Raw genomic sequence first — 23,987 nt, 5'->3', positions numbered from 1 at the left:
TTATAGACATGCTAGTCTTATGACGTACAGGACATTGAACCGGGACTTCCTGCATGCTAGATCACTATTCTACCAGCTAAACTCCATGCAGCCCCAGAAGAAAACACTCGTGGAAAGGCCTCCGACAGAGCCCTGCTGGAGAACCTACTAGAATCTGAACCCTACACTCAGCCCAGCAAGCACTTAGAACAGAAACAAGATCCACGGGTGGTACCTGTGCCTTCTTGTAGGAGTGGGGCTCAGTGCAGGTGTACGGATAAAGGGGGGCTGGCAAAGAGAACATTCCTGTTTTGGTTTTGGCTCTGGTTACCTGTCTTTAACGTCTCTGTTCCTTATCGTTTAGCTAGCAAACTGAGGGAAGCCCTGTGATTACTTTAGGGAATGGCCCAAAGGCAAGAAGGTCAGCCACCGCAGCTGAAAAAGTCCAGACGGCTTTGCACAGGGCATGCTGGAATATCTGTGTTGATTCCCAAGTCTTACACTCTTCCTGTCCAACCTCTAAGCTTTAAACTTCCTTCTGAGTCACTTGCATTTCTTCCTTCCCCTCCATAGTGAGGGTTTCCCACTGTTTTATTGTTGATTTCTCTTAGCCCATCTTTCCCTTCAGCCAGGGTCCCAGAATCCCATTAACTCCCAGTCAGCTCTAGTTTCTTTTGCTTCTGGACCTTTTTGTCCTGATTGGGACACCATCAGAGAGCTTCTGCAGACACTCTGGGTGCGTGTGATAACGGCATAGGTGATTAAAGTGTTTTCTACCCACCTTTGCCACAAGGCTTGGGAGTTTCTGGTCACATTGATTGTCTTGAGAAACTGTGAGGCAGAGAGACAGAGGGGTTGTCCCCAGGCTGGGCTGCCCTTATTCATGCCCTGCCTCTAACACCTGCTCCTTGTGACCCCTGATAACTTGCTAAACTTCTCTGTTCCGGTATCCTGAAAATGTGCAATATAAGCACGGCTTCTTCCTAGGAGGATGAGGAAGGATATCACAGGGCCTAGGAAGACGGCTTAGTGGGTTAGAACACGTGCTCGGCAAGCATGCAGACTTAGGTTTGGAATCTCAGCAGTCACCTGAAAGACCAGGCATGGACATATGCACCTGTAAACCAGGTGCTTCAGGGACGGAGTTAGGAGATTGCTGGGGCTTGCTAGTGACTAGACTAGCCCCAGGCTCAGTGAAAGAGCCTGTTTGGAGAAGGTGGTGAGGGACAAACCAGAAAATGTAACATTCTCCTCTGGCCTTCGGAGTGATCACCAGTGTAAGTTCCCATTCATGCATCTGGGCATACACCCATGCTACACTCAGATAGATTCATATATACAGACATGAACACATGAACAATACACACATGTATACAATACATATTATATATTAATTATAAATATTATATCATATATACATAAATTTATAGATTACACAATATCAATTATATAAAATTATATATAACACATAAAGTTACATACATAATAATCATTGTATTTTATATAATTGATTCATATATAATATGTAAAATATTATTTTATTCATTATATAATTATAATAATTAGCATATTAAGTATAATCGCTCATATAGTAAATAGTTTCAAGCCTTACCACACATGCAATAACTGCCCACAGGCATCACACCTATGCATATATGTACTCATTCATATTTACAGCTTTAACACGAATCACAGAATGCGGTATTTATCACTTACTGAAGTGGTCTTTAGTTACCTTTTTCACATGTATGCCCCTTTCCAGACTTAAGAATTTAGAGCAGAAGCCATTGGTGATCTTGTTTAGGAAATTTTCCCCAGTGCCCATGTGTTCAAGTCTCTTCCCCACTTTCTCTTCTTTTAGTTTCAGTGTATCTGGGTTTATTTGGAGGTCCTTGATCCACTTGGACTTGAGCTTTGTACAGGGCGATAAGAATGGATCAATTTGCATTCTTCTACATGCTGACCTCCAGTTGAACCAGCACCATTTGTTGAAAATGCTATCTTTTTCTCACTGGATGGTTTTGGCTCCTTTATCAAAGATCAAGTGACCATAGGTGTGTGGGTTCATTGCTGGGTCTTCGATTCTATTCCATTAAATCTTCCAGGTGGGGGTCATAAGTAGGTATAGTTAGAGATTCAGGTTATACAGATGGAGCTCACAGTTCAGCTATTGGGAGCTCCTATCTGGTGGCAGAATGTTCTGGACCGGAATGCTCCTTGGCACTTCGAATTCATCCCCCTGTGGTTGGCCTACGGCACCTCCCTTTTTTCAGGCCTTTGTGCTTCCCATCCTAGGACCAAGTTTTCTTCCCTCCCTCCCCACGGTCAGGTGTCCCATGTCCCATGTATAAGTGTGCTCATTGGCTTTACCGCTTAGCCTTTGTGTTTCTTGCCTCTTAGAAGCTAAGGTCTGCTATGCCTGTTCCTCCTGCCTTTAGTAGATGTGCATTGAGCCCACGAGTGAATATTGTTTCCCAAGTTCCTCCATTCCCACTAAACTCCTCAGTCTGGATTTTTTCTCATGACACCATCTTGGAACCATTCCTAGTTCTCCTCCTTGCTCAAGCCACGTCTCCCTCCCACTTCAGGGAGAAGTCTGCAGTCTTTCAGCCCATCTGCGATTCTGTCTGTGCTTGCTGCTGTCCAATGAAGTGATCACACCTGGTGAGAGTCAGACTTTCTCAGGACACCTAATTGCTGTAGCCCCATTTAAAATGGTTAGGACAGCTCAGTGCTTAGGAACACTTGCTGCTTTTCTGGGGAATCCGGGTTTGGTTCCCAGCATCATATGGGGACTCTTGCAACCCCCATTAGCTACAGTTACATAGGATCCCTTGACCTCCTTTGGCCCCTGCAGGCAAATGCATTCACCTGTATAAACTCACACAGACACCACACACACACACACACACATACACACACACACACACACACACACAAATTTAAAATGTAATAAATATTTTTAAAATGCTCAATGTAAGGTTTTTTAAATCTATTTTTTAAATTTCACATTTACCATTGAATTCTAGTGAGTTTGTGGTTGGAATCATGAACTGAAAAATTGTGATTCAGTGCATAATCCAGTACGGCACCCAGTCCATATCAGAGGATAGGAAAAAAGCATGAATACGTGGTTGGTGGGCACTGTGACAGCATATTAAGCTGTTTCTTTCCTACACGCATGATGAGTCATTCCCCAGCTAAGCCCTGTGTGGTTTCATGTGTGATTTCCATGTGTGATCTCATTAAGACTCTTACTTGAACACCCAAGGGAAGAAAACTGAGGTTCAGAGCATCCGAGTACTGTACACAGTACATATGGGTAATAAGGAGAGTCCAGCTTCAAGCCTGAGGCTCCCCTCACCTCTCAGTGTGGTTCTTTGTGGGTGTGCAGGACTGATTGCCTTAAGAGTCTCACCTGGAGTCCCCTGTAAGTCATTCCCATCTGCCCTAGTCCTGTCCTGGAACACTGATAAATCAGATGAACACATCTACGTGCCAGCCAGGTGAACCAGAGACATGTTCTTGTCTTTAGAATTATCAGAAGCCAATGCCCAGTCCTTTGGTGGTATGTGTCACCACAGCCAAGAGTCACATGTACCATGGATCAGGTGATCATTAGTTTCGCCCTTCAGCCTCTGTGGGTCACGAGGACAGACCTATTTACTATCACTCATCCATGAATGTACAGTGGATTAGCTCAAGTTTATGGTTCTGAATGTCAAGCTCGCTTACATTCTTGGCCCGGGTGTTTGTAGGTTCATCTTGGCCAACTGATAGCAGAGAGATCAGATTCAAAACTAAAATTATAAGTAGTCCTAGGTTCCTTCTAAGGTGACTCTGCAGACACGGTTCACCACGGCAGTAGTACTTTATGGAGACAGATCTTTCAATCTTGAGACAGGGCCTCTTGTGTCCTAGGCTAGCTACAAACTATGCTGTGGAGCCAAGGGTGACCTTGAACTCTTGAACGTTTTGTTTTCAACTCCTCGTGCTGTTGCAGGTGTGTGCGCACCACCACACCCAGTTTATAATGTGTTGGGAATGGAATCTAAGCATTTATGCGTGACAGGTGAGCATTCTACCCACTAAGCCCCATTCTCAGATCGCAGTTTGCCCTTTACATACATACAAAGATACAGAAGCTTACCTGCCTATTGGTTTATCTGTTAATCCATCCATAAACATTTCTGTGTGTTCCAAGGTATGTATGTACCTTAGAGTGGAGTTGTGACCATTCTACAGATGTTCTGATTTGGTTAAAGACAAAACAAAACAATTACAAGTAAGATTTATGAAGCATACATGGTTCGCTTCCCCCTAAGCAGTGCACCAGAGTCTTACCTGTGTGGAGGTGGTCTACCAGAGACTGGGGTATATTTTATCAGGGTGCAAAGTTGGTTTGGGATGCATCAAACTTTGATGGTTGTTTGTTTGTTTGGGGTTGTTTGCTTTGGTTTTTGTGTTTTGGATAAAGGTCTCAGGGAGCCTGTTCCAGCTTCAAGCTCACTGTATAATGAAGGTGACCTAGAACTACTGATCTACCTGTTTCCCCTACCAAGTGCCGGGATGGCAGGTGTGCAAAACCATGCCCAATGTAGGTGGTGCTAAGGGGGCAAGCCAGGACCTCATATGTGCTAAGCAATTGTTTTACCAACTGAGTCACATCCCGTGACCCTGAAAGCAGATTTAAACAGTCAGGAAGGTTTAGACTGAACACCGAGGAAAATCACCGGGCTGTATAGACACGAGTAACACAACAAGCACATTCTTTCTCCATTTTCTATCCTTACAAGATCTATTGCCTTTAGAATTTCAGATGCCCAACTGCACTTCCTTAGCAGATGAAAGACTACGTCTCTTGGGTGCACAGAACATGACCCACACGTTTACCATACCTCAAAACGCACTTGTCTAACAAACTATGTCCTGTCAGTTTGGAAGCCTCAATTATACTAGGTACTTCCCCATTGTTCCATCAATTAATCCTGGTATTTTTCAGCGTAAGAAACCTGATCCCTCCTCTTAGAAATAAACATGACTGGATTAGTGAGTCCCTTGAATCGACTTTGGATGCATGGTGAGAATCCAGTGGACTGGGTTCAGGAGTAAAGTTTCAAGTCTGTTTGGGAGCATAAGCCCGGATAATAACACAGCCTATGAATATGATGGTGCTGAATGAAAGAAGAGCTGTTATTTCTGAAATGTGGGAACAAGTGTTACTGTCAATTGCCTGTCTGACAAACTGCCCCACAAAGACTACACGTTTCATTTGGTAAATTGAATCTGGAAGCATAGACCTGATCCAGACCTGTTCAAACGATACCCCAAATCATTCTATTGTCTGTGGTTACTGTGTCTTACACACTTCAAGACTCAACTTAGTGGCCCAGGGAGATGGCTCAGTGGATACAGCACTTGCTGAGGAAGCAGTGGGACCAGGGTTTGGGTCACCAGAACCCACATAAATGCCAGATGAGCATAGTGGCCTCTCTGTGATTCCAGCCTCAAAGGGTGGAGACAGGATGCTGGAGGAAGTCAGTTAGGGAGGCTAGCCATATTGGCAAGCTCTGGGTTTGTCTGGGAGGCCCTGACTCAATGAGTAAGGTAGAAGATCAATGGAGGTTGAGTTCCAATAGCAAGTGGGTTTCTTTGCACACAGGAACACACATGCACACACATGCACACACATGCACACATATGCACACATAGGTGTATGTATAAAGGCAAAATGACCAACTGAGAAAGCAGAGCAATACTGAAAGTCATAGGTAGCTGCATGCTTTCCCGCGTGTGACTTTCAGAACTAAGGGACAGTCCACAGGGCTGATAATGAGTGACTTGGGATTCTCCCATCTCATATTCCTCACTGCTCCTCCACACCCCATTCCTCAGACATGTTCTTTGAACTGCTTTTTCAGCTGTTTTCCCCCATTTAAATTTTTGCTTTATTAGCATATATTATTTTTATGTGACAATGATTTTCCTCTCCCACTCCCACTAATCCCCCTTTGCACCACATCCCCTTCTAATTTCATGTCTTATAACTTCCTTCCTTCCTTCCTTCCTTCTTTGGGGTGTGGTGATTTGGAAGCATGTTTCATTAGGGTTGCTCACAGGCGCATGGACAACTAACTTATCAGTGGTTACACCACTGAAGAAAACGTCTCTCCCTCCACCAGTGACCATTATCTGCCTATAGATACTCCAGGATGGGAGGCTTTTTGAGTCTCTCCTTACTCCACGACAGAATTTTGGCAGCCCAGTTTTGTGGTGATATTTCCAGGTGACATTACCTTTATCAGGGTTATATGTCAAATTATTTCTAATTATGATAGGTAACCATACAGTTTTCCCCACCTTTCCCTGTCCTTTGGTGTGGTTGGATTACCATTTTGCTTAAAAGTATATTTAGGGCCTATTTTATCATGTATATAAGTATAGACATTCCTCAGTGTCCACTGGGGGTTGGCTCCAGAGTTCCAACTCCCCTTCAGGAACCTCAAATCCATGATCCTCCCAGATATACGATGGCATGGGATCTGCATGTAGTCTAGGCCCATCCTTCTTTAGACTTCAGATCATCTCTAGATTACTTATCAAATCTGATACAATGAAAACACTGTGTAATTTCCATGTTTTATTTGTTAGGGAATAATGACCAGAAAAAGGATCTGTAAATGGTTGGTGAACCTCTTATATTTCCTCAAATATTATCTTTTTCATTAATATTTTAAATATTTGTCTCTCTCTGTGTGTGTGCATGTGTGTATACGTACATGTGTGTGAGAGAGAAGGATACATACACATATACACACAGAGACAGAAACAGAGAGAGAAACAGAAACAGACAGACAGACATGAGTAGACTACAGGTGTCCATAAAGGCCAGAAAAGACGTTCCCATAGGATATCCTGAAGTTGGGGTTACAGATTGTTTTGAGCCACCTAATGTGGGTGCTAGGAGAGCAAATGCTCTTTAACAGCTGAGAAGTTCTGCAGTTCCTTTATTATTTAAAAAATTATACTGTTTTTTAACACCTGTGTGCGGTGTGTGTGTGTGTGTGTGTGTGTGTGTGTGTGTGTGTGCACGCACTCGCACAACCATGTAGGCTGTTGTGCCTATGCAGTCAGAAGGCAACTTTACTCAGTCACTTCTCCTTCTGCCTTTACATGGGTTCACAGAATCTAATTCAAGTCACCAGACCTGTGTGGCACTCACCTTTATCCACTGAGACATCTTGTCAACCTTGCTGAAGTATTTTCAAACTCCTGGTGTTTCAGTCTGCAGCTACAGAATTTGGAAACAGAAGGATCACTGTATTTTTTTTCCACCACTGAGTCGGATCATTTATTATGATCACATTTCCTTTCTATTAACACTTTCCCCTAAGTTATTACTCGCACAGGCTCACTGCTGCTCTGCGCACACACAGTAGCGGAGAATTGGAGCCAGTCTAGATGTCCCTCAACAAATGAATGGATAATAAGAATATGGTACATAGACCCAAGGGAATTTTATTCAGCTGTAAAGAAAAATGAAATCATGAAAATTTCAGGGAAATGAATGGACTTGGAAAGTAACGTAACATTAAGGGAGGTGACCCAAACTCAGAAAGAAGAAAGCTGCATATTCTCACTTACATGTGGATCCTAACCACCACCCCCCTCTATGTGTGTGTGTATCAAAATCGGCATAAATGTAGGGATGGTCTAAAGCAAACAGAAAAGAGACCAGGATACGGTAAAATTATTGCAATGAAGAAGAGCTGGGGAAGTGTGGAGAAAAGGACATATGGAACTTGAAATCATCTAAGAGTCTGGGGAAGGAAGAAGCAATGGGGACAACAGTGGGGGGGCAGTGAAGGGAGACATAGGGAGACAGGACTCTACTACACACATTCATAGAATGATCCTTTCTAAAGCCTAGTGTATTTTATTTTAACAATAAAAAGATATTTATATGCAAATTAAAGCCCCAAAATTTTAAAAATGTGATTACTTGCCTCAGGTAAAACAATCCACTCAGTTTCCTAACTCTGTGGTGAAATGTTCTCAACTGTTCAAAGCTGAGTCAGAAGTAAACATCCTTTAAAACCACTCTTTGCAGAAAATAGGGTTTCAAGTCACCAGAGAATGCTTTTTCCCCCTCCATCTTCCAAGGGGAGAAGTTAATTATTAATTGCGCCAAATGAGGAGTAATTGGAAATGGCTGCTTCCCTCGTGTCTTTATTTTAATTATATTCAATTACTCACATTGGGGTAAACAGAAACGCTCTCGTGTGTTGTAGTTGGCGAACAGCATTCATTCATATCTGTGTCTGGGGCACCGTGAACCCTCAGTGCCTTCTTACTGTAGGAAATGCCCTTCTCTCTTGAGTCCCTCTGATGGCTAGCATAGCCTCATTAGAGGAAGGCAAACGGCAGGCAAAAGCAACGTGCTTTTGTGAACAGATGAATCGAGTTGGGGGTGCTGCATAAAAGGCTGTTTTTTTTTTACCTTCCTCCTTTTCCTGTCCATTATGCTTCCGGCTCAGGAATGTGAGGAGCGTTATAATTGGGAATCTTCAAAATAGCTTACCAAGAAGCCAGAGAAGGACTTGACATTCAGACAGTTTTTAGAGGCTGCCAGTAGAGGGCCTTGTTAAACTGAGTTAAAGGTTCTCACCCTGCACACCAATTGCCAATCATGACAGCTTACCTGTTAAAGAAGCTATTGTTTTTTGAGACTGTCTAATGAATAGCTTTAAGATTACCCAAGTGATCTTTAAAGTACATTGTATTTCTTTGTGTGTGGATCGAGGAGACATCTAAGTTTCCGTCTTCATTGCTTTCTTAGTAAGGAGTCAGAGAATCAGATAGATCATTAAAAACCCATCAATCAAACTAGGGCTTTGGAAGCCTCATCACTAAATCTATAGTATGTGTCTGTCCGAGTTGAGGTGAGGGGCTCTGAGTCCGCTAGCTGGGTCTTAGTATTGGCTGCTGAGTGTGGAGAAGGAAAAAATGACAGTTTGCCTATTCTAGACGTGGATTAACCTTGTTGCTGACAGTGGGGTGAGGCCCATGCTAAACAGAATCCCAGCAGCAGTCCCGAGTCCTGCTCTCTGTGGCAAGTCCTGCTTTCCTATGTGGCAAGGCCTCTTTCTGATGCAGAAGGGAGGAGTTTAATAAGAGGGCAGAACATGTGACAGATGGTCTTCATCCCTGCCCTTTCTGGTGAATTTAGCAGCCACAAAGAAAAAACTGACTTCCAGAGTCACTCAGTGTGTACCCTAAAGTGATTCTCTTCCCCCTTGCTTGCCTGCTTCCTGCTCCTCTTCCAGAGTCTCTCTTCTTCGATCTCTCCTCTTGGGACAACTCAGCCCAAGTGCCTTACTTAGGAAGGCTCTTCCTACCTGCCACACCCCTTATCATCTCAGTGTGGTCATCTCCACGGGCACTTATCACTAATGTAATTAAACATATGGCAGGTTATTGATTACGAAGGTCTCCCTAGGGAGGCAAGATCTTCCTTGGAGGCAGTGTCTCTGTGTGTCTTATAGTTTAATATTAAACTTAGCACCTGGAACAGTGGTTGATGCCCAGAAGGTAGCCTCCACACATTCAGTGAGTCTGAGTGAACATAGGCACATGCTCTGGATTTTAGGTGAGTGCTTTCCTCTCTAACATTTAAGAAAAACATCCACTTTAGTGTCTCAGACCTTGATGTTCAAAGCTGCTGGTGTTCAGAATGCCTGTCTATGGACTTGCAGCACAAAGTCTCAGCATTGTTCTTTTGTGTAACTTTCACACAAGTGGACAAATGTCTATATTTCCAGTAGTCATGGTGTTTATCAAACAGGAGCTCTAGAAATCTTGGAATCAATGAATAAGCAAATGGACATGAGTTTATTTTTCATTTTCTTTCATTTTTTTCAAGGGTGTGTGTTTGTGTTTGTGTGTTTTTGTATGTGTATGTGTGTTTGTGTGCTTGTGTGTGTGTGTGTGTGTGTGTGTGTGTGTGTGAGAGAGAGAGAGAGAGAGAGAGAGAGAGAGAGAGAGAGAGAGAGAAACCTTATGCCACAGCCCACATGTACAAGTTAGCCACCATCTTACTGGAGTGGATTCTCTTTCTACTATGTGAGTCCAAGGGATCAAACTCAAGTTGCCATGTTTAGTAACAAGTGCCTTTATCCACTGGCCATCTCAGCAGCCCTTAAAAAAAACTCCTTCCTTCCTTCCTTCCTTCCTTCCTTCCTTCCTTCCTTCTTTCCTGACATTTTATAGCCTGCCTTCCTTCTTTCCTTCCTTCCTTCCTTCCTTCTTTCCTGCCATTTTATAGCCTGCCTTCCTTCTTTCCTTCCTTCCTTCCTTCCTTCTTTCCTTCCTTCCTTCCTCCCTTCCTTCCTTCTTTCCTTCCTTCCTTCTTTCCTGCCATTTTATAGCCTACCTTCCTTCCTTCCTTCCTTCCTGCCATTTTATAGCCTGCCTTCCTTCTTTCCTTCTTCCCTTCTTTCCTTCCTTCCTGCCATTTTATAGCCTGCCTTCCTTCTTTCCTTCTTTTCTTCCTTCCTTCTTTCCTTCCTTCCTTCCTTCCTGCCATTTTATAGCCTGCCTTCCTTCTTTCCATCTTTCCTTCCTTCCTTCCTTCCTTCCTTCCTTCCTTCCTTCCTTCTTTCCATCTTTCCATCTTTCCTTCCTTCCTTCCTTCCTTCCTTCCTTCCTTCCTTCCTTCCTTCCTTTCTCTCCAGACTTCATCTCCCGCTTTCCTCTCTCCCTCTATCCTCCCTGGTTTGCTCTCCTCTCCTTCCACTGAGGAAGGATGAGCAGACAGAGGAAGAGGCCTTTAGGTGTCTCATGTGTACTTCCAGGTTTCCTTGTTAGATTAGAGATTTCCTGGAGGCCTGTAAATTATCAGATACTGCCTTCCCAAGATGTCACGTAGCACTCAAAGAAGACCAGAAATTTGGAGTCAGTTAGCACCATTAAAATGATGGAAGTCATGTGATTATATATAGTTCTACCCCAAAGACAGTTACTGTTTGATATCCATGGGTTCCGTCCTGGGTTCTGATGTCTCCCTTTCAGTCAGTTAATTTACCTCATTGAATTTGGTGTCCTTATTCTTTAAATGCAGCAACACAAATTGATTTTTATCAAATATCTCTGAGATGTTTACAAAGGTGGCCCAGCCCCTTTGTGTGTACATAGTCTCCTTATCTGTTCCTCATAGCAGTGCCCCCTGAGATAAACACTGTTGTCAATCCCATTGTGGAGACGAGGAAAGCCAGGAAACCCAGAGATTCATTTGTTTGAATTACATAGTAGACTTTGACCTGGGCATACAGACATCTTCACATCCTTGCGGTATAGTTTTAAGGGAGGAATGAGTTAAGACAGTAGAGAGCATGAGCAAAATCAGACTCATGCAGGGTGACCTTTGCTGTCTTGCTTGGCTCTTTGTCACAGAGGTCTTTTTTTTTTTTTTAAGTATAGATCATTTATTTTCCTTCTAATCCGTTGCTCAGTACATAGATGGCTTTTCTTCACCCTTTGGGTTGACAGTTTTCTCTAGGTTGCTGCTGCTGGTAAGATGAAGCTCAGCATAGAAGACTCTCAGGTCCAGCACCATGGCCCTAAGCGCCCCGTAGGCTGCTTCAACTCGCCCGTGCACCAAGGCCCGGTAATCCATTACATGGGGTCCTTGGAGGCCTTGGCCACAGCATCCCCACGCTCTGAGAAGTACTTGGAGATGGTTGTCTGGAATGCTTCCACTTTGGTCTTGACAGCACTCACTCTCTCTAGCACATTCTCCTGAATTGCCACCCCAAAATCATTTCCATCCTCAGTCTTGGGGATCAGGTGCTGGATCCATGTGATTACCAGAATGCACTTCTCTTTGAGAGTCCAGACTTCTGGTTTAACCAAGGAAAGCAGGGCCAGAAGCTTCTCATTCCCAGGGAGGAAGCCACACTTAGGGACTTCTTTCTTCTCCTGCTTGTCGGGTTTCCATCTCATCATCCTTGGGTGGGGGATCTGGGATAGGGATGTCCAGAGGAGCCCCGAAGGAGGAGAGGTCAGCCACATTGAAGGAATCCTCTTGCAAGAGCTGCCTCAGGGATATGATTTTCCGTGGCAAGAAAGTGCAGAGGAAGTCGTCAGCCTCCTGGAAAAGATTTTGACTGAAGGTGTCCACCTGTTTACGGGCTTCTCCACTCAAGCAAACCCCACAAGGCTTGGCCATGCTTCCTCCCCAGTTGCCAGCTCTCGAATCTGCGCTAGCAGCCCAGCTTTCAGTTTCACTCTCTAGGCCCAGACCCACCCCCCTCCTGTCATGGAGGTCTTTACAGGTCCTTATAGGTAGAAGACAGATAATGTTGTCAATGGTCATGTGACCCAGTGTTGGAGTCCTGTGAGTGTGTGTGTGTGTGTGTGTGTGTGTGTGTGCGCGCGCTCGTGTGCATTCCATCTACCTTGTTGCTTAACATATGGTCTCTTCCTTGACTGGAACTCACCAATGAGGTTATGCTGGTCTGTTAGCCAGCCACAGGAATATGTTCATATTCAGAACCTTGGCACTGGGGTTATAAACATCACACACCCATAAACAAACATGACCATCACACTTAGACTACCCCACCTCACTCTCTTCTTGAGACAAGGTCTTACTGTGTAGTTTTGGCTGGATTAGCATTTTAAGAGACAGGCTGCCCTTCAACTCACAGGAATCCACTTGCCTCTACCTCTGGAGTACAGGAATCCAGGATGAGCAACTGTGCCCAGTTCTGTTATTTTTAAACATTTCGTAGTGAATAAAAAATAACTTTATTAAGAATAAAAATCGAACAGTTCTTTTCTTTTCAGTGTGGATTCTGGGAATAAAACTCAGGTTCTTATGCTTTCAAAGCAAGTTCTTAACCAACTGAGCCATCTCCCCAGCCCCAGGGGACTTACTTAGTGTTTGTGTCAAATGTCAAGAGCTCTGTTTATTCAATGTTTTGGCACAAACAAGTGTTCAGAGCTCAGAACAGCTATCAAAAACAAAAACAAAAAGCCTGGCCATCCATGTCCCTGAGCCACTGAATGCTTCTGAGGGCTTCTTCCCATACTGGTACTGTGGTCTTGGTTCAAAACATGACACTTGCTCACATGGTGCTCCTGACATTATAATTTCTACAATTGTAAGAAAAAAAAATCCATCAAGCCTTGTGGTCTCCAGTGACTACAGAACTGTGTGTTTAAAGTACGGTGCAGCCTGGGGCTGAGAGATGGCTTGGTTGTTAAGAGCTTGCTGCTCTGGCAGAGAACACGAGTATGCTTCCCAGCAGCCAACTCTTGCAACTCACTGTCACCTGGGACTCCAGCTCCAGGGGACATGATGCCCTCTTCCTGTCTGTATTTGCACCTGCACATATCTGTGCATATTCCTACACACATACATATAAATGAAAATAAATGCTTTAAGTGTAGCCAGGTTGTTGGGTAAGAGGGTGCTATATGCGCTTAGATGCTTTTGATGGAGTCTTCTTTGATTTCTCTTTCTGGTGTTTTTGTATCAGTCTTCCTAGTTGCCCTCTGCCTCCCACAGATCCCTCTCCATACCTCTCTCTATCATTCAACAATCTTTAACAATCTCTCTACCATTTCCCTATTCACTTTCCATCTCATACACCTCTCACCCCCCACTGTGCCCACTCCACTGTGTGTGTGTGTGTGTGTGTGTGTGTGTGTGTGTGTGTGGTGTGTGGTGTGTGTGTTATGTGTGTGTGTGTGTGTGTGTGTGTACATGTGAGCATGATATATGTATGTATGTGGTTATTGTTGTACCATGGTGTGAGTGTGGAGGTCAGAGTACAGCTTCAGGTGTCAGTTCTTATTTCTTACCTTGTTTGAGACAAGCTCTCCTGTTGTTTACCACTGCATATCCCAGGCTACCTAATTGCCAAGCTTCCTGCTATACTCCTGTGTCTCCCTCCATTTACTAGAGCAGAAGGCCGTTAGCCAGTGTTTCCCCGTGGACCAGGGATCTAAAAGAAAGGGCACTATCCCTGTGTTTTCCATCTCTCCACAATCCCAAAGGGCCAAGGGTATCTTTACAATACAAATCCTGTTAAAACACACACACACACACACACACACATTCCAATTCCAGGTCAAAGGAAGAGAAATCCCCAAGGGCAGAGCCAGCATGCAAGGCCAGAGCGTAATCTGGAAAGAGAGTTGAGCACTCCTGCTTGAATAATTCTGCTAGGAGACATCTGTTGGGCCACAGGATCAAACTGCCCCCATCTGCATAGTGACGAGAAAGGTCCTAAGGCTACCCCACCCTGCAGTGCTGTTATCTAAAAATCACACAATGATTCCAGATCTCTCAACTCACAGCAATAAACAGAGCAGCAAGAAGTGAAACTCCTCCCCTCCCGGTCAGCGATTTGACACTGGATGGGAAGTGTAGGTAGGTGTCCTGGGTACACTAGCAGTCTCTGTCTTCCTTAGAAGTACTGTTTTCCCAGAATGCAGTGTGGGTCCTCACTGCACAGAGCATATTCTCTGGTGACAGATGTTAAAGGATCCCTTCCAATGGGTGTTTCTCCCAAGCATCTAATTATAACTCCACAGAAGATTAACAGATGTTATAATTGTCTCTCCCCTTTGATTAAATAGTTTCTGCATGAGTGACGTGCTAAGATTTTTTCTTCTCTGTCTTGCACAATCTTTATAAAGAACTGGCATGTGTCTTCAATTTTCTGCAGATAGTTTCTCCATAGGCTTGGTAAGATTCTTTATATAGAGAAAACAAACTCAGGATGAGATAGACTGAAGGATGAGTTATAAAAGCACCCAGATTCTCTCATGTAGAGAATATGAAGGAGCCCAGTTCCTGGCTTCTCTTTCTAGAGTTTAACCACGCAAGAGGGTTGATACCTGAATGCTCCAGGAACAGCTCTGTAAGTGTAAAGGAAGATTGAACCAACCTTGCTTAGCATACAGGATGCGAGATGCCATGTGTGCAAAAGAGTGTGTGAACAGAGAGAAAACTGTCATTTACGATTGTCTTGTGACTGTACAGATGGTTTTTGTATTTGTTTTCAGATAAGTTATCAACTATAAGCTTTATAAACATAAAATAATGGAGCTAGGGAGTTGTCTCAGTCTTTAAAGAGCTTTCTATAAGAAAATGTTTGTAACCCTAGTACTAGGGAGAGACAAGTGGATTTCTGTGGATGGCAGGTTAGCTGATCAATAAACTCCAGATTCAGTAAGTGACCCTGTCTCAAAAATTAAGGTGATCTCCAGTGTCAACATGTGTCCTGGACCTCAGCATGGTCTCCAGTGGCAGTGCGGACCAGGGACATCAACACAGCAGCATGACTCATTACACTACCACGTATGGGTGACAGAGGCAGCATGGGACAAGGACATCAACGTGGCCCCAGGTGACAGTGCAGGTCACACACATCAACCTGGTTTCAAACAACAGCCCAGTCTGGCCCATGACATCCACATGGCCTCATGTCCATGGTTTGCGTTGTTGCCAGAAACCATGTAATCTGTGTTTCTGCTAATGTAAAGGGCAAGGATGCTATTTTTTCTGTTGTATTGGTGACTTCAGACTCACAGTTGACAAAGAGGTACAAGGAAGCCTCTGTGACAGGCCCTACCCTCCCAAAGTAACTGCCTAGATGGAAATCCGTAAAAGAAAACTCTTAAAAACTGTGATAAGGATGTTGAAGTGAAGCTCTCTACACTGATGGCTTCTAGTGAGGGTGCTGGTGGGGAAGGAACTTTTCTTAAGGTGCTGGCCACTGGGAGTTTTAACATGCTCCAGTGAGGAGGAGGAGGAAGAGGAGGAGGAGGAAGAGGAAGAGGAGGAGGAGGAGGAGAAGGAGGAAAGGGAGGAGTCGTCCTCCTCCTCCTTTTCTTCCTCCTCTTCTCCTCCTTCTCCTTCTCCTTTCTTTCTTTCTTTCTTTCTTTCTTTCTTTCTTTCTTTCTTTCTTTCTTTCTTTCTTTCTTTCTTTCTTCTTTTCCTTCTCCCTTCTTCTTCTCCTCCTTTTCCTGCTCCTTCTTTCTCTTTCTCCTCCTTCTCCTTCTCCTCATCCTCTTCCTCCTCCTCCTTCTCCTCCTCTTCATCCTTCTCCCTCTCCCTCTCCCTCTCCCTCTCCCTCTCCCTCTCCCTCTCCTCCTCCTCCTCCTTCTTCTCCTTCTCCTTCTTCTTCCTCCTCCTCCTTTCTTCTTCTACCTCTTCCTTCTGCTCCTCCACCTGCTCTTCCTCCTGCTCCTGTTCTTCCTCCTCTTCTTCTTTCTCCTTCTTCTCTTCTTCAGTTGAGAGAAAGTCACAAGGTTTGTGGAAAGAACCAGGAAAATGGACAACTCAGCGTCAACTGCATCACCCCAAACCAACCCCAGCATTAGTGACAACTCAAAAAAGCTGGAACCCTGGCACTCTCTTTGTGACTTGCAGCTAGCTCAACAGGCGTTGGAGTCTTCTCTCCTCAGCAGTACTTGCTTCTTACATAATCCTACAGGGAAGACGCCTTATAAATCTGGTCTCAGTGATTTCCTGAAGCTTTGTGTTGTTTACTTCCTGAAATATAAAGACCACGCCCCCTTCGACCTTTCTGAGTCCTAATGAACTTCCTTCCAGAATGCAATATCAGAGGAAACTGCCCTGTAATGCGCTTGTAAAGCCTTCTCAGTGCTAGAACCTCAGTGCTGACTTCGTCATGCCTGATCACTCCAGAACCCACCCAGCTCATGCTGCCCTGACTTTCTTTTACTTCCCCTGGTCACTCTTCCTAGTTAATCTGTGATTAGTACCTCAGTCACCAGCCCATGGCACCTTATATCAGCTAAGGACACTTCTGCTGTTATCTTTGCCAATTCCCGTCTTATCAGAGGAGCAACATATCCCAGACTTGGCAGAGAGTTGTTTTGGGTCAAATTCCATATAATTGAATCTTTTGTCTTTTTACTTTTTTTGTGTGTGTGCTTATGTGGAGGCAGGCAGAGGTGTCATTCCTCAGGTGCTTTCCACCTCAATTGTTGAGACATCACCTCCCATTGGCCCAAAGCTCACCAAGCAGAGTAAATCAGTGGGACAGAGCCCCAGCTCTGCCTGCTTCTGCCTCTCAAGCTCTAGGATTTCAAGTACGTACCATTATGACCAGATCTTTTTTTTAAAAAAAAAATGTAGGTGCTAGGGAGCAAAACTCAGGTTTGCACCTCATTTTTCTTCCTGTTAACAATTGAGCTATCACCAGAGCACCATTTTTATCTTGTTCTGATGCTTTATCATTTCATGATCCCTATGTAAAAACATGAGAACGTAAGCATTAGAACCAGTCAGTGGTCAGAGAGCACTCAGGCATCTCTGATCGTATCCCCTTTTTAACCTCCTTGCCGGCAGCCAGTGCGTATGACTTAAAGTTGTATAGGTGGTGAGTGCATTGCTGGTTTGCATAGTCCTTGTTATTTGTACTTTCTCATTCTTTCTATTCTAATTTCTGGAAATCTGGTAGCCAGCATGGTATGCCGGGTGAAGAGGACTAGTTACGTCAGCATATGTTCACTGCTCACAGTAAGTTCTGACAGGACATTTTCCCACAAATGCATAGTATGTGCTGATCACATCCACACCCGCATCCCCCTGCCTCTCCTGTTCTCACACCTCCCCTCTCGTTACCTCCTTGTATCCTCCAGACAATTTCACTTTTAATTTTATGGCAGACATTCCATATATGACTTTTGTGACTTTATAGAATATAGGAACCACAGTTGAGAGGAAACGTGTACTTTTGTCTCCCCGGACCTGGCTTATTTCATTAGATATGATCATCTCCAGTTCTCTTTTTATTCTGCAAATGTCATAACTTTGACTGAAAAATTCTATTGTGTATGTATGTGTGGATATATGTATACACATACATAAATATGTTATACCTATCTATAACCAATCTTTCTATCTTCTACAATATCTATCTACCCATCCATCTACCCATTCATCCATCACCTATCCATCCAAACATCCATTTGTCTGTCTGTCTATCTATCTACCTATACCTATTTTTCATTTTCCTTTTACATTTTCCTTATCTATTCTTCTACAGATGGACCCCTAAGATGGTTTCACTACTTATTTTGCATAGCACAGCAGTAAATACAAGCGAACAAGAATCTTTGTGGTATATTGGTTTAAATTCTTCTAGGTAAATATCTGGAAGTGCTATAGATGGTAGTTCTGGTTTTTTAGTGGTTATATGTATTGGGTATGTGTGCTATAGTACAGGTATAAGGAAGGCATAGGACAATGTACAGGAGTGAAGTCTCTCTTTACAATATCTGTGTGACCAAACTGAAAGTCCTTGGTGACAAATAATTTTACCCACTGAGCAACACCACCAACAGTGCTAGGTAGATTTTATGTTTTACTTTATCTCCTTCACACATATTAGAGTCATTTGGGAGGAAGGAACCCCAATTGTGAAAATGCCACCATAAGATTGAATTGTAGGTTACGACTATAGGGCATTTTTTATTTGGTGATTGATGAGGAAGGACCCAAGCCATTGCGGGTGGTATTGAGCAAGCCATGGAGAGCAAGCCATTAAGCTTGTATAGTTTCTGCTTTGGTTCCTACCTCCAGGCTCCTGCCCTAAGTCCCTGTCTTGCTGGTGGTATATGCCTTTCATCATGGCAGTTAGGAGGCTGAGGCAGGCAGATCTTTGAGTTTAAGGCCATCATGTCCTACAAAGGTAGTTTCGCCCCAGCCCTGACTTCCTCTTATGGTAGACTTTCCAAGTTACTGTTTTATCATAGAAACCCTAACTAAGAAATGCCTCTGTGTTTGAAGAACTACCATACTGACTTCTGTGTCACTGTACCAACCTTCGTTCAGTTCTGAATATTTTTGCAACTGTAATTAAGGTCCCTAATGAGCTCACTTCAGGTTCATAAAAGTGGTTTTCTTAAGTCATAGTCTGGAGTCAAGAGACTTGAGATGCAGGACCTCAGGATTTTCCCATTAACCTTGACCTCAAAAGCCATGGGTTCTATGACAGCAAGATTACAAAAAGTTATCAGCCACATGGACTCAGAAGAAAACCCAGACCTGGGAGCTCTCAGGTCTTCTAGTGCCTTCTTCCATTTTGTGAGGGCTGAGCCTGGCTCCAGTGCAGCAGGCTTAGCTTTGCGATCCACAGAACATCGAGGGCACAGATAAGGCCTATCACAAGCCATTCTTTCTGTGGCAGTTTAATATTCACCAATGCACAACCAAGATCTACATTTTCACATGTCTCTATCTCGCCCTCCTCTTTCCCATGTATGTAGCCTCTTTAATCTCTTGTGGTCTGATTAAAAGGAAATGGTGAAGCAATAAATCAAAGTGCCTTAGCATCCCTCCCTCTACTCTGGCATTCAGGGAGTGTACCTCTTCTATAACCGTGAGTCTCCTGCTTCATGATTGGTCTACAGCATCCCCTCTTCTCAGCTGGAATCTCAGATTCAGCTCCACTTGCTGCAAACTGATTTCAAAGTTTGCTCCTCTCCCATTTCTGAGCCCTTACGGCTGTGTCTGCCTGGTAAGTTAATGGGTTGACATTGTAGTCAGATCATGGAAGTTTTACGGAACGCAGATTTTATCACATGCCTTCTCCCTCTCCGTGTACCAGAACTCCTGTTTCCTTATGGACATTTTTCAACCCTTTCCAAATGGTTCTGTGAGCCTCTATGTCTGGCTGTCCTTGTACAAGTCACCACCTCACATAATGCCTCATGTGACTTGTGTGTGTGTATGTGTGGTGTGTGTGTGTGTGTGTGTGTGTGTGTGTGTGTGTGTGTGTGTGTGTAGCTCACAAGACTTTAAACCATGCAAATAGCTCCCTTCTAGCCTGGGAGGCCTATTGTAATTTTAAAGGAGTTGCTTTAAGTGTGTACTGGAGCTATAGACAGTTGTTAGCCTCCCAGTTTGGGTGCTGGGAACTGAACTTGGGTCCTCTGCAGGAACAGTAGCATTCCTACTTTTTTTTTCCGGAGCTGAGGACCGAACCCAGGGCCTTGCGCTTGCTAGGCAAGCGCTCTACCACTGAGCTAAATCCCCAACCCCCATTCCTAACTACTGAGCTGTCTTTCCAGTCTCTAATTTCCTTATTTAATCTTAATGTATGCTTCACAATTCTCACTCATAACTTACCTGTGGGTATATTATTTGTTTTATTATTAGAAGAGTATGTCTTCACACATGTGTATATTATACTTTAAGCATAATCTTCTTCAATTTCCACATAACCCTTTCTTACCCCTTCATTCAAATAGTCTCCTTTGTTCTTCAAACAGTTTATATTCTAAGTTTATATTCTTTGTACCTATAAGGTTATGTGGAACCATATAAAATCTAAAACTGACAAATGAAAGGAAAACCTATGATATTTGTCCTTCTGAGTCAGAAGGAAAACTTATCCATATGACTTGAATTCTTTTATTATTTTTCACATGTATATCACAAATGCTTGGGGGTAGTGAGGTTGCAAATAACAGAAAACCAGTGGGTTATCCTTGGCTACATCCTGTGAGTCTTTCCCTTTCGTAGCAGTGGTGCTCTCTACATCTGAGTCTTAACACACTTTCTTCAAGCCCTCATTTTCTTGCTCATGAGAGCAAATTTCAGAAAACTAGAGATTATTGGACCAATAAGAAAACATTCTTGCTTTGGACAAGTACATTTCCTTTCTCTATTCTCCACTATCCTTTATCTCTAACTACCCATCTCTTTTCTCAGTCTTTTGAAGGACTGGGTAAAAGTGTTCAGATGTCTCGAGCCAAGAGTTCCTGGTTAGCAAAAGGACACAACATTGTAGAATTAAAAGGGGCTTCTTTGTGCCTCCCAGAGTTTCGTTTGTTGAGAATGTCTTTACTGTGGGTGTGATGTTTTAATCCTGCTACTGCTGAGAACACAACTGTCCTGATTTAGCTTTAATTGTCAATGTGACACAGCCTAGGGTCATCTGAGAAGAGACTTTTTATTGAGACATTTCCTGTAGCAAATGGCCTGTGGCGTGTCTGTGGGGGATTGTCTTCATTGTTAATTGAGACAGAAGAATCCAGCCCTCTGTGGGCAGCACAATCCCTAGGCAGGTGCTTCCGGAATGTTTAAGAAAGCAACTAAGCCTGAGTCTGCGAGTGAAGCAGCAGCCTTTCTCTGTCGTTTCTCCAGATTTCTGGCTCTGAGTGAATCCTCTGATTTTTTTTTTTTATTTTCAATGCCTTTGCTTTAGAAAATAAACATATCTGCTTAAGGTATAATCTCTTTTGGCTTTGAATGCTCTTTTCTTCCTTATTCAAATGTAAAACTTTTAGATTAGAGGAATTAAAAGAAATCTGCCTTCAAATATTTCAACACCAACAAAAAATAGTAAAAGTTGGAAATTTTACTTAGGCTTGAAAATGGGCATTTATTTCCTTAAAAACCTGCTTGATTTCATCTCAAAAATGAGTTCTAAGTTCACAGCTCTTTTCCTTTTCTTTCCCCTTACAAAATGACACCATTTAATAAGTTTCCTAGTCAGAGGTAATGCTGGGCAGACAGACTACCAAGCAGACGTGCCTTCAAGTTCCTCCCTGGAGCTCCTCCCGACTTCCCTTAGTAACAGACTGTGATGCGTAAGTATAAGACAAAGACACTCCATCTTCCCCTAATTTGCTGTTTGTTAGAATGAAACTAGGACATGGTTCATTCCAGGCATCGGCTGGTAGGATTCCTTAATCACTAGCCCCTGCCCTTCCTCTTCCAAAGCCCCATTGTGTAGGCTGTACACATGATATCAACTGTGTCCTCACCCAAACTGAATGCCCCATGATAGTTTCATGAACTCACAACACGCTGCATGCACCCACAGCATGGGGCAATGTTGACGGGGTTGTGGGAGGATTGTGCAGAATGGAATGAAGCAACCACTCTAGGAAACTGGGTGAATAGCACTTATCTGTATTGTTTGGACAATATATAAACTCTTGCAAAATGATTCCATTGACCCCCCTTTTCCTTTCTCTGTTCCATTTCCCTTGCTCTTCTCTTTCCTTCTTTTCTGCCCTTTCCTCTTAACCATTACCCCCTCCATCCCTACTCTCTTCCTCATCCAATTCAATGTTTTCATTCCCTTCTTTTTTGTTTCTCTCCCTACTCCTCTTCCTCCCACTATCCTCCTCTTTTCCCTTACCCCTCTCTCCTTTCACTCTTGCCCCTTCCATTCCTCCCCCTTCTCCTATTTCCCATTCTCTCCTTACCTCTCCCTCCCCTCCCCTTCCTGCTCTCCCCTTTCTTTTTCCCTCCTCCTGTCCTCCTCCCTTCCTTCCTTGCTCCTCCTCTCCTCCTACTCACCCTACTCCCTTCTCTCTTTCCCCTATTCCTTTCCCTCTTTACATTCTTCCCACTCTCCTCCTCCCTTCTATTTTCCCTTCTTTCTCCTCTCTCCCTCCCTCCTCTCCCTTCCTCCCCCTACCTTTCTCTTTCTCTCTGGCTGCCATTGTTCCTTCATCCACTCTCATTTGACATTGATGCTTTCCGGTGAGGCTGTATTTTCACTTCCTGTCTTGTTTTGGTTGTTGGTGTATTTGTCTTTGTGCTGTTGAGATGGGCTTGGCTCAGGTGTGCTCCGAGTGCACATGTGTTGGACACACACAAGGCCTGTGTGCACATGGAGAACATCACATTTATTGACATTTCAGGGTTTATTTCAGCCAGTTCAGTTAGAAAAACTGCAAGTGTTATTTTATTCTTCCTCGGATTCCCAAATTAAAGTAATTGAACTCAGCAAGCACTTTATCAAACCTAAATAATTACAGGGCATTTAAGCACACGGTATCAATCTTTTGTTTCTTCTGAAATCAACAGCATTTTCTTGATAGAGAGGGTTTTGTGTCACTTTCTCTAGTTTTTTGGAGTATTATCCAGTCTTTATGTCTTTTTAAAAATAAGTGTTTAGCCCACATAAACCCGAGTCACCCATTCTTTTGTGTTTCTTGCAGAGATACAAAATGCTCAGACAAAATATTTTGATTTTAAGCTAGAGAGTCAGTGAATCAAGATAGTGCTCACCTGAGAAATGTGAAGACCTGAATTCAGTTCCCAGGACTCAGATACAAATCTGGGCATAGTGTAATATGCTGGTAATCACAGGGCTTTGGAGATAGACAGGCAAATCCTGGAGCTAACTGAACAGCCTAGCCTACCTTGAGCAAGACTTCTAGGTCAGCCAGAGAACCTGTCTCAAACCAAAATAAAATGAATGGATAACACCGGAAGAAAAACATCTAGTCAGAGGTTGACCTTTGACCTCTACATGCACACATATGTGCACACATATACCTGCACAGACAAATGTTTTAGTATTGTTCCTTAGGTATTGTTCATGGACACACAGTAACAATATATATTCAGAGTTAGTATACTGAAGGTGCTGGTCGTAGTGTGGGAACAATAAAGTATATGCATGTGTATATGCCCCTTGGAGCATGGCTGTGTGGGAAGGAGCCAACAGGCAGACAGGGACCCTACAAACTTTTTACCATAGCATGAGCAATTGAAAAACAATAACAACAACAACAACCACAACAATGACAAACCACCCCCCCCAAAACCAAAAGCAAGTTGTTTTAGAGTTTATACTTGTCTTTACTTTGTATTTTGGCTTTCGGTTTACCAAATCTATGCTGACCAGAAAGAGGGAAGTGCAGGCATAAGAGTGCTGATCCAGGAACAGGAAAGATAGCTGAGCATCTAAGAGTCACTGATGTTCCTGAAGAGGACCCAAGTTCAGTTTCAGAACCACACCAGGTGACTCACAAGCTTCTGTAACTCCCCTTTCCAAGGTGTCTTCTGGGCTGTGCAGGCACCTGCACACACATGGCATACACCCCGACAAACACATACACATATGTATAAATAAAAATAAAAACGTATAAAGGAGTGCCTATCCATTTTTACTGGAATGTTTCCATGCTGTGCGGTAATTCTGCATTTTCTATCATGT

At 43.5% G+C, this 23,987-nt stretch overlaps 1 protein-coding gene and 1 pseudogene across 3 annotated transcripts in view; one reads left to right on the top strand and one right to left on the bottom strand.

The window, feature by feature from the left end:
• The window catches only part of Nckap5 (NCK-associated protein 5), a 901,285-nt gene that overhangs the window by 81,272 nt on the left and 796,026 nt on the right, over nt 1-23,987 (top strand). The gene's annotated exons all lie outside the window — the stretch shown is intronic.
• Nucleotides 11,486-12,205, bottom strand: Psme2-ps1 (proteasome activator subunit 2, pseudogene 1; annotated as a pseudogene).

This window comes from Rattus norvegicus, chromosome 13, assembly GCF_021556685.1.
Source record: "Rattus norvegicus strain SHRSP/BbbUtx chromosome 13, alternate assembly SHRSP_T2T, whole genome shotgun sequence".
In the NCBI taxonomy this organism is placed as follows: domain Eukaryota; kingdom Metazoa; phylum Chordata; class Mammalia; order Rodentia; family Muridae; genus Rattus; species Rattus norvegicus.
This window is presented reverse-complemented; position numbering and strand designations above follow the sequence as displayed.